Source organism: Topomyia yanbarensis, chromosome 2, assembly GCF_030247195.1.
Source record: "Topomyia yanbarensis strain Yona2022 chromosome 2, ASM3024719v1, whole genome shotgun sequence".
NCBI classification, from domain to species: Eukaryota; Metazoa; Arthropoda; class Insecta; order Diptera; family Culicidae; genus Topomyia; species Topomyia yanbarensis.
In genome coordinates, this window is record NC_080671.1 from 143,985,030 (window position 1) to 143,997,620 (window position 12,591).

The 12,591-nt window shown below is 34.9% G+C and overlaps 1 protein-coding gene across 1 annotated transcript in view; it reads right to left on the bottom strand.

Moving 5' to 3' along the window:
• Window positions 1-11,503, bottom strand: part of LOC131681615 (PRL-1 phosphatase) — a 199,398-nt gene extending 187,895 nt beyond the window's left edge. Inside the window, exon 1 of the mRNA XM_058962514.1 lies at window positions 10,789-11,503. The gene's annotated coding sequence lies outside the window, so the exon portion shown is untranslated. The remainder of the gene's footprint in view (window positions 1-10,788) is intronic.
• Between the last annotated feature and the right edge of the window lie 1,088 nt (window positions 11,504-12,591).

Consider the following 12,591-nt stretch of genomic DNA (forward strand, 5'->3'; position numbering starts at 1 on the left):
AGTCAATTCTTGATTGAATTAGATCAGCAATGAAAACTGATTTTGAAACATCTCGACGAACTGACAGTAGATCGCGGTCGATAAGTAGATAGCGGTCCTTATAGCTTGGGAGGTTTAGCGGGTCCCTGCGAGGTAAATTACGAAAAACAAAGCGAACAAATTTACGCTGAATAGCTTCTATGCGCTGGATGTCAATTTGGTAATGAGGTGACCAAACAAGAGCAGCATATTCGAGAGTAGAGCGAACTAACGCACAATACAGCGCCTTTATGCAATGGACATCGACGAAATTTTTAGTAACGCGGAAAATGAATCCCAAAAGCTTCGAGGCCTTGGAAATAACATATTGTATATGATCCTTAAAGCTGAATTTGAGATCTAAAATAACTTCAAAGTCCTTCACAGACGTTTCTAGCTTGAGAACAGTTTGCAAAATTTTGTAGTCATATGTAATTAATGAGCGTTTGTGTGTGAAAGAGATGACTGAACACTTTGAAGCATTTAATACCATCCTATTCATCTTACACCAGTTTGAAAACAAATTTAACTGTTTCTGTAGGAATTCTACATCTTCAAGGTTTTTAACTAGGTGGTATAGTTTGAAGTCATCAGCAAAAGATAGCTTCAAACAATCTGATGAGGCTCGTAATAAATAATGAATCAGTCCATGTCGCAGGCTTGCTGGAGCATCACTCATGATGCTAAAATGAGGTGAGGTATCAACATTCTGAGGAGAACTTCACACACCTCGCTAATTAATAGCAGAAAAAAAACTCTTCTCCCACTCAACAAGCAAACTCATCATCAGAGGTGATGACTTGTTCAATGATTAGAGGATGTTATATGCATCACACAGGAAAGGCGAGAGCGCAAAACTGATTGAAGATGGGTTGGAATTCCTCTTCAAAAATGCTGAGAGTGTGGAGCGCGAGAGTGATTGTTTCCCTCTCTTGTTTTAATGGGATTTTGTCTGCTGCGTAGGATGCGGATATAAGTTTAATTTTCATGGTGTAGATCAGTGCTTCGTGGAATACGGATATCATCATGTGGTGGGAATCCAAGAGACTGGAGGACCCAGACTTGACTCTACTGTGCCAAACGACCTTGAGGCTTGAGCACTTCTTGTACACAGGTTTCAATTGAGCGAGGATTCAGTGGCCTAGGGAAAATACTAACTAACGATCAGATAAACCTCAGCTCGGAAAATTTAAAATCAATCCTATTCGTCAAACTTAATAACAACATAATAGAAGATAAATCTCACCGAGCAAAATTTTCATTGAATTTCCATAAAAACGTCTTATGACTTTCAGACATAAGGATTTTAAATGGATTTTATAAATCTGTCTTATGATTTGGAGGGGAAATTTTCCAAATCCATCTCTTATTATTTTCATAAGACAGTCTTATGAAATTTATGAAAATGTTCGAATGAACGCCATAGGTGCCCATTTATGAAAATTGCAGACATTTATAAGCAGAAAACATAGTAAAAATAACGATTTCTATAGAACAGTCTTATGAAATTCATCACAATGTTCGAATGAATGCCATAAGTTTTTTTATTTATGGATATTATTGTGCATTTATATAAAAAATATAAACATGGCTGACATTTCTCGAGCATTTTTAGTAGACAAAAAATCAACAGTAAAAATCAACCTTGAGAGGATATTGGGTTTCACACCAACTGACATAACCCCACAAAATGAACCGGATGAACTTCGTTTGACAATTCTCGGTGGTTTGTTTACATGGGAGTTACGTGAGTTTGAAAGTAACAGATGGGCACCCGTTGCACTCGAACTCACGCAACTGACAAAGTAAACAAACTACTGAGAATTGTCAAACATGAACGTCGCTCATCATGAGTTCATTCGTGTGGTCATCTTGTAGAACTCAATTCGGGACAAGTTAACCTCCAAGTGTAGATCCCTTCAGAAGATTGAAGAGAAAACTCTTATTAAATATTAAAATTTGTACATAATGAGCAATGCTTCGTCAATATTTCCTGGGAAACTGGGCTTAGGCAACTGGGAAACTGGACTTGACAACTGAATGATAATGATTGTTACTTCTCAAATGATTTTGATAATTAAAAAAATACGCTTCAGACACTAATTATATGCACAACTTATTTCATTACAAATAATCGGATATCTTCTGTAAAAACCATAACCATGCAAACAGATTTAATGCTTACAATCATTTATTCAGTAACATAAAAAACAATTTAAAATTTTGTTGCGATGTGACTAAAAATCTCACTTTTGTTTCAAAAAGCTCTAATCAAAAAGTGCTGGTCTGAAACTATTTGCTCCTGGTTGGCCGTCCAGGCCAGTACTGAATTCATAAGAAACAATTATGAACTTTTCACAAAAGTGATGTTTATGAAAAACAAAATACAATTTTATAGAATCAATGACAGATGTCATATGGGTTTCATGAGAATAACTTAAGAAATTCTTAAACGCATATATTGGAGCGAAGTCATAAGACTATTTTATGAAATACATTATTTGTACGTCTATGGAGTGCATGAATAAAGATAAATGAATTCATAAGCCTGCCTATGACATTCTAAAGCGTTCAATGGCATCGTCAGAAGGCTGGTTCATATGCCGAGACTTATGAAATTCTCAGATGCTTTTTGCTCGGTGTAGAGAAAATTTAGAATACACAGATAAAAATATTTTGTAATTTTAAGATTATTTTCATGCACATATTTGGAGCATGAATATAAATGTAAAATTAAGCTCCACCACAAATACACACGACTTGTCGCGCTTTCTTCAACGAATTTTATTATAATTTTACATGTGGGTTGAAAATTACAGTTTCTTTAAACAGAAAACACATGCACTTCAATGTATTTTTACTCGAATACTGTTGTAAAATGATTGACATGTAATATTACACGAATGAAAGTGTAAAATTGTATGCTGTTTGATGCTCCAATTGATGTTAACGTAATTTTCAATCAAATTTTAGATTCAATTGTTGTATGTTTACATTCGTATTGATTTACATGTCGTTTAAATTTCATTATTTTTTGGTGTGTAGGACGTAAGTAGCTTTTTCATCTGTTCATTACTCGGCCATTTCAACATTTACTACTCTACTCTTTGCATAATATTCTAGTAATAACCGTCGGCTTTCGATATGTACTGGAAAATTAGTGCAAAGTGTTGTAATGACGTCGTAAGAAAGTAAACAAAGAGAGGCTCTCGATGTTACTTACATCCTATTGAAAATTTTCTCTAGAAATATTTTAATTTTGATATCTTATACAACATGACATCGCTTCCAATTAAAATGGTTGCATAATATTCGATTCTATTCTAGTGTTCTTTCTCAATAAAATTTTTAAAAAATGTTGTTATCAAATAGTTTCGTTTCTATCTCTATTATAGATTGTTTTGGCTGGTTAGTTTCCAAGATATGGACAATGAAGTTTAAAAAAAAATTGTTTGTGTTTATTTGTTACTAAATGTCAAAGTAGAAAGTTTATGCGGATAAATTTCCAATGGGCAATACATTTTTAAAATGAGATAATTATCGACAGCGATATTTAAAATTATACATAGTCGAAAATTGTATGCTATCCTGATTATCTACTTTCAACGCTAGGGTAATAAGCCTATTTTCGTCTTGTTTCTATTATCACCCTACTAATTTGTAGCCGCTGGTTAGAGCAGCTTTTCCCATCTTTGTTCAGCGCGTTGGTTTAAAAGGTAAGGCAATTATTGGAACACTCGAATCGAGTTTTCGTTGCGCTTAAATACGAACATTTTACAGCTTTCATACCAACTCAATCAGAAGCACAAATTTTGTTTTCGAACTCGAAACGCATCTCCATAAATAGTTTAGTTATAGGTTTTGTGTCCTTTATGCGCAAAGGTGGTTTCAAACCATTTTCTCGTTAGTGAAGGAAAATAGTTTTTAATTAAAAATTTTCTCCACTACGGATAAATATAGCATAATGCCAATTGTGTTATTATATTGGTTCTTAAGAGCAAAGTAAAGCTACTGATGCCAATGTATACGCATTGTATCAATTGTAGGCCTAGAAATTAGTGGTATACCCACCATAATAGGGTTTATTTTATGTAAGGGGCTTACCTCTTTACCCTATATTCGGAGGAGAACACGAAGCTTCTTATTTTGATACTGATTTCACTAAATAATCCCCTAGAAGTGAAATAATTTTTTGAACAGATTGTTTAGCAAATATAATGAAAAGATGTGTTCATGAATTATGTAGGATATACGTTAGCCTTTGCCTATTCAATCAATTCCATTACAAGAATCCAACATTTGTACAATATTTTCTTAAATTTTCATTGCAAAATATTAAAATTTTGTGAAAAAATGCGGTGTACACACTAACCTAAAACCTCCTATACTAATCGTTTAGAAATTTCGCAGAGTTCTTTCTTACATCATTGCCCAGGTTCCTATGGGAGCATTTTAACCGATTTTTTAACGAATGTATTGGCATCAACGTGCTATGAAAAATTCGAAAAAATGAAGGCTGCTCTCATTACTCCTTATCATCTTCACTTATAGCAAAAACATTTTCTGGGACCTTTGGCACCAAAACATTAATTACGTTGTCCAGTCTTAGCGCCGATTTCTAGCAAGTTCTAGAAAGAGAAAAAAAACACCTTCCCAAAGGTATGCTGTATTATTCTGTTATGAATATTGTGCTAAATTGCGACAATAATAAGGAAATTGTCATTTTTTGCATTTTTTTCATGACAAATATGCAAATGGTTCAACATTCTTCCAAGGGCACGTCATGGTTCTATGTAATAATAATTCGGAAGAGCATTTAATTCTGCTATAAATCAATTTGGGGGCATGCAACATTTTTCAAAACTTTTTGTGTTGCACTATAACCTATGCTAGTTCACTTGAAAAGTTAAAAAAAATCACTATAGCGCCGTGAAAAGAGTTATGATGTCATCCGGTTATCCCCCTGGACAGTGCGTAACGAATAAACGGTTTGCTTCAATATAAACATGTGTGTCACGTTTTAGCTTAGCTATGGGTGCCAAACGTCAAAAAAGGTCGCAATCTTTGATACCTAACTACTTCTTCCTCAACGAGTATTATATTTTAATAACAGATCGCTTGGCAAATTTTGGCCCTTTAAGGAGCGTACTGGACTATTGTATCACTTACAAGGCCTACAATCGATGAAATTTCTATAAATTGGCACCAACACGTTTTGATAAGAATCACAAGTCAACCTTTGTTTCTATGAATAGTGTTCACAAAGTTGTAAATTAGTTCACGTATACAAAATCAATTTGGTAATGACGGGGCGAAAACCGTGACTGAAGTTCACGAAACAAAAACAAATATCTCCACCTGAGTCGGAAAATGTTTTTTTTCATTTGCCAAAATCGGGGAACATGACAAAAGAACGAGGCTTCTTTCCGTGCCACTAGCACTTTTCGAAATCGAAACTGAGACGACGTCCTAGGACAAAGCACGCGTTTTCATTATTCCCTCCGCACACTTTGTTTTCGCTTAGAGATTCAGAATGATATTGGTACCTTCGCTTTTGAACTTACTACTGGGGAAACGAAAATGCACTAGCAATGATATTTATTTGTCCACTTCTCGATGCTGTGGATTTTCTCGTTGTATTTTCTGCACATTGCTTCAATTTCATTTTATGAAAATTAAAATCGAAAATTATCGGAACGAAATTGAAAATTCGGATTGTCGTAGGAAAACCAAAGTCGCTACTTCTGCTACACGTTTTCGTGGAATCGATAAAGGAGGAGATATTGTTTTTATTGTTTGTATTGTTTTATTTTTGTATGTATTCAGTAACGAAGGAGGCAGTGAAACGACGAATTTCTTCGTTCATTGAATAGGTATGATAATTTTAGGCCCAAATCTCTAATTATAAAAGTGTTAGGCCGGCGTTACTAAGGGGAAATTGAACATGATTATAAAATACATAAATTTTGAATAATTCTTGGTCCAGTTTTCTTAACGTAAAAACCTGATTGTTCCAGAATTCATGGTATTCGCGTTATTCGCGATATTGGGAAAAAAAAATCCGTGTACCAAGTCAACGATGGATCAAAACTAACCATATAAAACGCGCCGAGTACCCCAACACACTGAAGCATCGTGACACCGAGCAACAGTTTAAATGCTTGAATCTGTGACTTCACGATATTTTTCCATTCGCAATCTAGAGAGGAAACCGATATAACGTATGGTTCTGAGATGAATAATGTAACACAATCCTACACGCTTGCTAAACACGTCATATAGAAATTGCGCTGTGGAGTTGCTACTTAATACGCAACGAAGCTTATCGAAAATTGAATCGCAATATCGGAACCCCTCTGTTATTAAACAACGAAAAAAATCGATGTTATGATAGTTCCATTCAACATTGATGACGTTTGTGTAGCTCTTGAAAGTACCGCACCCTTCCCTTCAAGGCTCGATTCCAGGTGGATAGCGATTATACGAGTTCTAACAGAATGAACAGGGAAGGAGCTGGGACGGATGTAGGCACGATGTCGGCACAGAAAAAAAAATCTGTTTTGCATGTGCTAGGTACTTGGTGGACGTAGTAGGTGTGCAAAAAATCGAAACGAGTGAATTGATAATGACTAAGCGGGTGGTAGCTGTAGGAGGGTATAAAACCGTCCTATTGTTACCCAATCGAGTTGATCCTGTAAGTAGAGGCAGTGTTTGGTAGCTCCGTCACCGTTAGAACGAGATATGGGGCATTCGCTTCGAAGTTTCACTCTCACAAAATGCAAGCACTTTTCCTCCATAATAATAACGATTGTGCTGTTTCTCAGGAACGAATCAAAGATGTCGTAACTAGAATTTAAAAATAACCGAAACTCTTGAATAATGCGCAAATTGGGAACGGTATGTCGATTAATTGAAGAAAAGGTGTGGCTTTAAAATGATTTGAAATGGACAAAAGTTCTTACCAACACAGTTATAAGAGTACAAGCATTTTCATCAAAATTTTTAGAAAAGTGCCTTTCTGAAAACATTCTGAAGCCTAACATACTAAAATATATGCAAAACTGATAAGGGATTGTCGCTACTGATTCTCCTAAAGACGGCAAATGAAAAAAATTATTTGATTACGCTTTGTTGGAGTTTGCCCACTTAGTCAGAATGACGCGAATAACTTCTGAAAAGGTCATAATAAAACAAAATAATTGTGTTGTTAAAACAAAATTTAAAATATCTCGAGAACTACTACATTTCCGAAATTTTTGTTATAAGCATTTTGATTTAAAATGACTTTTAGCATCAATTAAATTTTATTCTATTTTTGACTACAAATAGTATGAATTATAAAAAATTGTCAAAAGTTGTTGTTAGAAAAACTTTTTTATTAAAATCTGCTCCATGATCCAAATATACTGAAAAAGCTTCTTTTATGTCTTTAAAACGATAAACATTAGACTTTTGACAAGTTATGTATGGGTAACGTGGATACTTTTTAAAAAGAGCATAATTACATGAATTAATTGTTTTTGTTGGAGCAAAATTCCAAATATCTCCAAAACTATCGCATTTTGGAAGATTTTTGTTAAATGCATTTTTATTTAAAATGGTACGATATTCTGTAATAAAATTAGTTTTGTATGTTAATTAGCATGAAATTGTCTAAAGTTATTGTTAAAAAAAAACTTTTTTGCTGATTATTTCTCCATTATGAAGTCACATTCAAAATGTTTCTTTGATTTTTACGTTTGTTGACAAAATATTACAAAATAGAAAAAAATGGGTTTTTTACAATTTGAATTTTTATCATAAATTGTTATTGTGTAAAATGACACAACATTTTTTTCAGTGTATATTTTTTTCGTGCAGAAGTATTTATTCCCTGTAACTTGTTCTCAGAAAGTTTTACTGTATAAAATAGTGTAATCAAGCAAAAAAATTGATATTATTGCACGTAGAAACGTTCAAGCCCTTTTTAAAAATTGCACTCGAGTCAAAATAATCTTATTGACTGTGGAAAATGTTTAGCCTTCCATGCTGGTTAATCCTGTAAAGTTTCATCGGAATCTAAGATGGTCGGTCACGATTTTGGACATTTTCGGACGAATCTTCGTGGAATGCCTCTGCTGTTGGAATGGAAATTTACCAACAAACAAACAAATGAGTACAGATAAGAGATATCAATTTCAATGATGTTCGTTTTGGATAGAATCACTTTTCGGCCGATTTCACAATGGGATTCAAGTTTAGTTGAAGGGTCGATTTGCAGTAAACGGTAAATTTTACTATCTAATCTTGAGTTATGGCGATAGTCAGTCTAAAAGTATGGCATGAAATTTCGTTCCCTTGCGATATTTTTACATACGTTAGATTATTACTACTCATGCAGTAATTTTAATGCATACACTAGTACTTTACAATTTATGACAAATTTTCGCCTGATTTTGGCAAATGACAATCATTCCTAACAATTTGATTCTCGTCTTTAGTCTAATTCCATGGTTTATGTTCATGACTTCCGGATCTTAGTAACGATATTTGATTTTAGGATCTTAGTCACGATTTTCGTAATTTATTTGCATGTTACGGTGTTTTATTCTAGAGCTTACTCACTCTCGAATTTGACACGTGGAGTGATGTGAATGTGTTCATGACATCAGCTGTTTTATTATGATATTCGTAATTTCTCTTCTCCTTATCGCGATCTGTTATTTTTTGGTTATTATCGGTTTTTGTACTCGGAGTATCGCGACAATATAAACAAGAACATAAATGTGTGACTAATAAGTGGGATCTTGTTCATATCACGAACACTATTATGTATGCTCAGCGTTGCTTTCCTTTCCTGTCGAGACATCACACTGAACATTATCAAATGAATAACGATCTTCTAGGTCCTAATAGTTTTCTTATATCTACTTCTCGTGCCTCTAGCTGGTCGCTAGCAGCTCGACATATATGACATTTCATGGAATAGTGCATGGAACAAAATGATTCCATTAATAATACTCTAGAATTTGTGAAATAGTTCCCGTGAAAATTTCATGAACATGTTGCAAAAAATTGAAAAAGATTAGGGATATCTTCTTTATATCACAAGTACGCAAGATAGATCCTAGGTCGAGTACTATGAATCATGAACTAATACACGAACTCAGAAATAATATTTCTGGATTTTATGAAATATTTTACGAGCGCGAATGGTCAGTCGTGACTATTGTACTAGGAATCATGAACCAGTTCACGAATACAAATTTACATATTTTATGATTTCGAGAACTATTTCACAAGCACGAATGGTATGTCACGACTATTATACTAGGAATCATGAACCAGTTCACGAATACATGAATAATATTGAATGATTGAATCAAATGAACTATTCGACAACCACGAATGGAAAGTCGTGACTATTGTACTAGGAATCATGAACTAGTTCACGAATACATGAAAAATATTTGATGATTTTGTGAATTATTTCTCGAGCACGGATATTGACTAATATATTAAGAATCATGAAGTAGTTCACAAGGATTGTATAGATCCATGAATAGAATTTCGAAGTAGTTCACGAGAAAATATTCAGAATGTTTTGTGTTTGTGAATTAATGTTCCTAAATCCATGAATAACATCATAAGTCAGCTATGGCAGAAACATGACTTAGGATATGTCCTGGAGTGAAACATATAGGTATCTCAGGTAAGATCAAATGTGTGGTACCAATCCCAATGAGTACCATTGTTTGTAAATAATATTAAGGATCGCAACAGATTTAGGCTAACCTTCCCGGTACTTTTTAGAACGTTGAGTATTTCAGGTGGGAATATTAATGCAAAGACACTAACCTTTGTTCCTAATCTGAATTTGCGCTGCTTATTATTTAAATTCTTTATTCGTAACACGACTCTTGCATTGAAACTGAGGTAACCTCATGCAGCTGTCGAAAAAGACCATAAACATAATCCATGTCAAATCCCACAACCATCAACACACCATATAATTGTCTCAATAACCCATAAATGCCCTAATATTTGTTTTTATATGTGATCTAATAAAATCAAATGGTTAAGTAGCTTAACGACGGGTTCAGGATAGCATTAAAACTATATATGGATTAGTTTTACCTTATGGGCTACAGTACGAGTATAGTTTCGTTTTATTAGGGGTTTTTCTTATCATTACTCAGCTTGATTTCCTACAATGCCGCGATCCGCATATTTGCCACATGTTTATGATGTTCCATATACTGCCCATAATCGTAAGTCAGTCCCATGTTCTATGGAATTCCATATCCACATGGGACTGACTTGCGATTATAGGCAGTATACAAGTGACACATATTATCCACAGAACGGCAGCGCAGCAAATATAATGAATGTTTTGCTCGACCAATTCGACAACCTACGGCCCACCGTGCAGCAACTCATCATCATGTCAGTGTTGGTGCCAGTCTGCGTATCGCTCGCACGCGCCGCGTGTGACCTCATCGACGAATAGAAGCTATACACGCTGGAAAAGAAAATTCAATGCAGATACGACGACGACGACGGGTAGGACTTAATTTTGTTAGTGTCTGTCTGCCCTGTCCGTTCCCTTTGCCAACACGATGATGGAATGCTTTTTGAGTTGGCTATAATGTTCCATTTCAATACTATTTATTATAATGACTTCCTACTCCGGTAGAAGGTTCCAAGAATTCAAATCAATACAGCAGTTATGCATCGGTACAATACAGTGAACGGAAGTAGGACAACATTTTGAAAATCGGGGACACTTACCAAAATAGCCATACACATTGAATTGAACGTTGTAACGGGTTGGTACCGTGTTACGTGAATACGGTTCAGATTGAGAGCACTTGCTTCCGCCTCAGATCACCGAAAAAGTACCACCGTTTAGTTGGGACGGTTTGACTACAATTTGCTGAATTTTCGTAACTTTTCCTTCACTGTTGCTAAAGAAAACTCGCGAATGCTTTCGAAACTTTTTCTCTTCGTGGTTTCGCTAGCCAAGCAAGCTACTCACCAACACTTTCACCTCAAGTAATGTAGACACACTTGGGAACGGCAGACTTCCACTTTAGGAAGGAGTCAATTTTTTTCGATTTTCTTGAATTCTCTTAAATCAAGACACACATAAACTGAATTATTTCGACCTCACATTCGCACTTCTGCACCAAAATGAACAACCACACTCGATTATTGGGCCAAGGAAACCTCTGCTCTTCCACGGATCACTTTCCACTCTACGGGCTCAACACCTCGAAGTTGGAAAAACACTTTTCACGAAGGATTGCTTCGCTCCACGGAAACAATGGAAACGCACACAGTAGGCTTAAAATTTCTAGCCAAACTTTGATAAAGACCAACGCTTTTTCTTTTATTTTCCGCTTTGGGGTAGATAGCACACACAATATTCACACTTCCGTGTCGCGCAACTGGACTGCTCAAAGAAGCTAAACCACTTGGTTTGAAAGTTATCTCAAAACTGGTAATGACAGGCACTACACACATTTCCATTGAAGAAAAATTACCAACCCACACAAAAAGCGACAATCAGATCAGCCACAGATTCACGAACACTAGCGCGGAAACGCGTGTGAATGATGTACAAAAACGCAGAAGCGAAAGCGAATACGCTGAGCGAAAGAAAAATTATAATGACACTTTTGACAGTTGGTATCAGAAGCAGTGTTGTCGGAGTTGAGGTATTGTTGCATTTTATGAAGTTGATCCGCTGAAATGATTCGGTTTGCAGTATTCCACGTGCGAGTACTCCCCATTAGAAATCAATAATAATATTCGCATTACGCTTACAAAGAACCATCGAATAATATATTAATATAGAAGATTACTATCACTTTTCTGGCCGTATTCACACTGTTTTATGCGAGTGGAACGACACTCCATGATAAACTGACATTTTTTTGTTGTTTCTTACTTTGAATAGATTGGTTAAGATTGGCATTAGAATAGGATACATTTAAATAAGTTTTTTGGGCATGTTTTATATCGCGTTCTCTTCTTGCATTGTACTCTTCAAACGCGATATCAACAGCAAGATTTAAATCATCACATATATTTAAAAGGTTTTATACTTTACTACCGCTGAAAAAAAAATTAAATTGATCTTGTGTGCTTTCACTTTTGAATTTATTAATGTAGAAGATGTCTACAGCAACTACAACTTTCATTCCTCAAAATCTATCATTATATTACATGTATTTTTTGCCTCAACGGTGTCTTAATTAGCAGACTGTACCTCTTCGAATTCACTAGCTTCAGGTATGTTGTTACCATTCAAGAATATAAAAGACTCAATGGCTTTATGAAAAGCGTCATTTTTCTATAAGGGAGTGAGCGATTTCGTTATACGTTATTCATCTTCTTCATTAAAATATCATTTTAGTATCCCAAAAAATCATTTTAGTATCTCAATATTTATTTCCTTCCCAGAATTCGTCATCTATATCATGAAATCTAAAAAAATCTGCAAAAAATGCATATATCAACGCTTTTTCTTGAAAAGGGTGATACTAGCAGTGACATCATTCAAAGATAATCAACAGTGAATATTTCCAA